Raw genomic sequence first — 5,359 nt, 5'->3', positions numbered from 1 at the left:
AGGTACAACCTAACTCACCTAAACTAAGAAGAGGTAAACAATTTAAATGTATCTATAACAAGTATGTGGTTGAAATACTAAAAAAAATCCCAGCTAAACAAAATTGATACTCACATGGAGTCACTGCTGAATTCTACCGGACTCTTAAGTAATTAAAACCAGTGTGTCTGAAACTGTCACATACAATAGAAATGGAGTGATACTTTAAAAAATTATAAATGGAAGGCACACTAGCAAAGAATTTTGCTGAAGATACTATTGCGTTCATATCAAAACCAGAGAAAGATACAAGAGAAACATATAGACCAATCTTCTGGATAAGCACAGGTTCTCAGTAAAGTGTACTCAAAAATAAATTCAAGAACACACCAAACACTTTAGTAAGGTAAGTATTTTATAATCTAGGCATTAAAAGTAATACATCATATGAATAGACTCAAGGGCAGAAATCATATGGTCATCTCAAAAAATGTGGAATGGGGATTTGACAAAATTGATTATCCCTTCATGATAAAAGCCATGAAAAAATCTAGGAATAGAAGAAACATACCTCAACATAATAAAGCCTACATATGACAGATTTATAGCCAACAATTATAGTAAGCGGGAGAAAACCTGAGCTTTTTCCCTAAATTCAAGAAAAAGACAAGACTGTCATATCATTCCATCTCTTACTCCCTGTATTGTTTGAAATCTTAGCTAGAATGATAAAACAAGTGAGGGAAATAAAAGCGATAAAACAGGAAAGGAGGACGTTAAGTCTTCCTTATTTGTAGGTGACATGATTCTTTTCATACAGGCTCTAAAGATAACACTAGATTACTTTTGAAACCATAAATATTTTCAGGAATATGATAAGGTAAAAAATAACATGCAAAACCAATAGCCTACATGCATATATACCAGAAATATGCTGAGGGAAAATACAGTTTTGCCATCCATATTTTCCATGAGTGTATATGTAAGTTTGTAAGCATAACCAGAAAAGAAAATGCCTGTCAAAAAGACACTCTGAATGCAATTCAAGAAGATAACCAGAATAAGGGGGGAGAGCCAGTGCTCATGGATGAGAAGGATTAGTATTATGAAATTTGTTATTTTATCAAATCAAACTAAAGATTCAATGTAATCTCTATCAAAACTACAATGTTATTTCAAATACAAATGTAAAAATTACCCTAAAATTCTTTTGGAATCAGAAATTACTTCAGACAGTGCGTTTAGTTAGGGTTCTTTGTAGGAAGAGAACCTATAGAATTAAAATGTTAGAAGTTCAATTTATCATATTTGTTTAAACAGTAGGAGCAGGGTAGTTTGACAGTGACTTCTTGAATGCTGGAGAGACTTAAAATCCAGTAGCTATTCAGTGTGGGATGCTGGATGTGTCAGTAGTTGAAATCTGGATAACTGGAGAAACTGGGTTCTGAAGCCAGCAAAGAATAGCTGCAGCAATGGCAGCAACAAAGTGGTTGTGCTAGCCAGGAAGAAGTGAGGGAGAGAGGTAAACAAGTGCTGCAACTACCTCAGATGCCTTAGTATCTGGGAAATACTGTCTCTCAGGGGCAGGATCTTCTCCCTTCTGTCTTTCCACAAGATGCCCTCAGAGACCTGTGCAGAAATGTATCAGTATCGGCAATGATGGTGTTGACTACCAAGGCAAACCATCACAAGATCACTCCTTGTCAACTTGACAATCAATCCCACCTCCTTATGTCATGTTTAATTTCCAAATGAGGATAATAATGAGGTCATAATCTTGCCTAATATGATATAACTCAACAACTGAAAATATACTATTACTTTTTCAAAATAGCTGGTAAATTCTTCTGAGAAATGCTTAAATATAAAAACACAAATTTACGACACTCAACTACTCACTCATATCATCTCCATCAATATTACAAATATACTGTAAAGAAACAGAAGAAAGAAAACAGAATTATATGTTAATATACCTATATTATCTATACTTATCTGTACAAACATAATTTAAAAAATGGACATAAACATTAATTTCAATCCTTGTTTCTGTTTTTGGTCACATGACCCTCACTGCCACTTATAACTACATTCTACTACCCATTGTGTATTTTCTACACTCCAATAAATATCTCGGTACATCTGGGTTCTGTACCTGGATGGACGACTTATACTTTGTTTCCTGAAGGGTCTGGGTCACTTATCCTGCCAAGACTGGGTTGTTATAGTTTTTCATTGACCTTTATTACATTTTAGCACCAAGAAGAACCCTAAAGAACCCTACATTTCAGACATAATCTTTCTTAACTCCAGTACTAATTCCAATTTCTCCCTAGTAGTCTGGCTCAATCACTCCTAACTCCTTACTTAGCCTTTGGAGCATTAGCAGCTCAAAATGACCAGTGATCTCCATGCACATGTGCTCACTAGTGCAGCTCTTTAGCTTTGAAGTGAGTTTCTTAGAATAACAAGATAGTAGACATGGTATCCAGGAGGTCCATGGATAATAGTTATTTTTTTTGTTGTTGTTCTTTTTAATTTTCCTGTAGCCCCAGCTGGCCTAGAACTCGCTTTGTAGACCAGGCTGGCCTCAAACTCACAGAAATCTGATAGATGTTATTCTTAATCTTGGTAGTCAACTTGATTTGACCTACTACCAACCAAGAGAAGTGTTTCTGGGTAAGTCTGTGAGGGTATTTCCTAGAAAGAATAACTGAAGTGGAAAAACAGCCTCCCAGAATGAGCAGCAACATCCAGCAGTGATTCAGATTTAAAGAAATCCAAGAGAAGCTGCTCCTGCATCCATGCCCATGCTTTCTGCAGGTAAGGGCTCCTACTTTGTTGCTGTGGCTGCTCCATTTCTCTCTGACATCAGAATCCAGCTTCTTCAGACTTCCAACTTGGAATGAAGACCGATGGCTCTCTAAAAGTCCTGTGGGCATTCACCATCACATTAATACTAGTGAGGCATCCAGACTGTGAACTGAGTAGACACTAGGTTCTCATTGTCTGAAACATGCAGATAGGCATGTTTGCACCATGTCTGGTTCATCCCACAGCACCATCTCTGCTTACCAAAAGCCCGTGAAGGACTCATATTATATACCTCTCCATACCAGTGAATGGGTTTCTTCTTTTAAAGCTTGAGAATGTGCTGAGAAGTTCTGAGTACTGAGACTTGTAACCATTCAGTTTGTCAGATAAAACTCATCACGGCCATCCATTTTCAGGGCTAGTTGATCATCACAAACTTATTCAGGTATGGACTCTGAGGGTACCAGATGCGGTTCCTGCCTCAGTTAACAGCTTTCCCGTGTGTGCTATATGTACAGCTGTTCATCTCGCACATGATTTCCTTCTCTCAATTGTCCATAAAGACCACCAGAAGCAATTTTCTTACAGTCATTTCAGGCCAACAGCATGTAGATATACTTGGTCTAAGATAAAGGGTAAGATTTCCACATGGTCCTTTGTACTACCAAGAAGAAAACCCACTGTTTAGTGGTCCTAGTTGGATTTTGGAGGAAGAATATTCCTTACTTGGTGACTTACAAGTGACTCAGAAGCTTCTGGTTCTGAGTGGAGCCTAAAACAGAATGCTCTTCAGCATGTTCAGACTGCTGTGCAGGCCATACTGCCACTTGGGCCATATGACCTGATGTGCCAGTAGACAGGGGTGCTGCTCAAAGCCCTCGGAAGGACCTCATGGGTGACTCACAGCAGAGCCCTGGGAATTTTTGTACAAGCTTCTCTCTTCTTCTTTTTCTCAATATCTGTTGAGAAAAACATTCGAAAAACAAATAGCTTCAACCATGTACTAGGAGATGTGCTAATTTACTCAAGTAAGAAAACCACATCTGGTACGGCAGCTGCAATCCAAGATTGTGGTGATCAGCTGGCATTATACACGATCCATCTCTCTTTTCCAAAAGCCAAATAAGGGAACTGAATGAAGATTTCATGGGAACCACCACCTCTGCATCTTTCAATTCTTGTTGGTAACATGAATCTTTGTAGCGTCTCCGTGGATGTGATATTCATTTTGGTTCACTTTTTTTTTCACTGGTAGTGGAAGCACTAATGGCTTCCATTTGGTCTTTTAAGCATAATAGTGTCATTCTATAGGCCTGGGAACCAAAGTGGGGATTCTGCCAACTTCCAAGTATGTCTATCCCAATTATGAGCTCAGGGACTGGGAATATCCAGAGAATGAGTTCAGAGACCTAATTTACTCACCATGAATTAAACTTTGGATAGATCCTTGGATTAACTGACTTTGTAATTTCAACTTTAACTGGAATACCACAATAATGTTTGGTTCCCAGAAACAATGTCAGTTCAGAAAGGCTTGAATATTTCTTTTTCTCTAACATAGAGTTGCCCTAGTAAAAGGTTGAAGGTCCCTGCAGGGAATGATGGGAAAAATGTTAATAGGAAATGTTTTCGGTCTGGAAATTAGTTGAAGAACCATGATTCTCTGTTGCTGTGACAAAGAAAACATTTGCTCATTTGTTCTGAATCTTTTCAGCTTATAAGATCAAACAAGTACTTAGCTGGAGAGATCATAGATTCCAGAAAAAAATCTGATTTTGCCACATCCCTGAACCAATATAGTTCCTTACTTTAGTCTAAATATGCAGTCTCATATTTACAGACAAGTATACCTTCCACTCCTCATCAAAGAAAGTTTTTTTTTTTGTAACACGTGGAGATTATTAGAGTTTGAGAGCTTGTCAAACACAGAGAATATGTGCCTGTGAGACACTTAGTTACATATCTTCAATTCAGCCTCTACACAGAGGATAAATGCATCTCTCAGCTCTCATTAGAGAAGTTTCTTTATGCAGCAGATAGTGATTAACACAGAAATCTACAATTGGCCAGTGTACAGAGAACAAAATGTTGCAGAGTGCTTATCCCTAAATAGGACACCGATTACAAACCTATGCCTTCCAAAGCTCAGGGATCATTATAGAAGATGAGACAGAATGATTATAAGAGCCAGAGTTGGTAGATGATCACAAGAAAACAGTCTTCCAGAAAGCTGGTCAGTTACTCATATGAACTCACAGCAATCATGACAACATGCACATGTTCTATGCAAAGTCAAACCAAATAAAATCCCAGTACAGACATGGGGAAGTGGGTAAGAAATCCCAACTCAACATAAGGAATTTTTGGGAATTGGTGGCTTCGGGGAAAGGAAAAGATTGTATCTCACAGGAAATGGACTCTTTTTGGGCCTTGTGGATGGATCCACACTGAAGGACATTTGTGGACACAAATCAGACTTTAATATCTATATCTATATCATCTATATCTACATCTATATCTATGTCTATATCTGTATCTGTATCTATACACCTATATCTGTATCTAC

This window comes from Nannospalax galili, unplaced genomic scaffold (genome assembly GCF_000622305.1).
Source record: "Nannospalax galili isolate Female #2095 unplaced genomic scaffold, S.galili_v1.0 scaffold663, whole genome shotgun sequence".
Taxonomy (NCBI): domain Eukaryota; kingdom Metazoa; phylum Chordata; class Mammalia; order Rodentia; family Spalacidae; genus Nannospalax; species Nannospalax galili.
Note: the sequence above shows the minus strand (reverse complement) of the source record.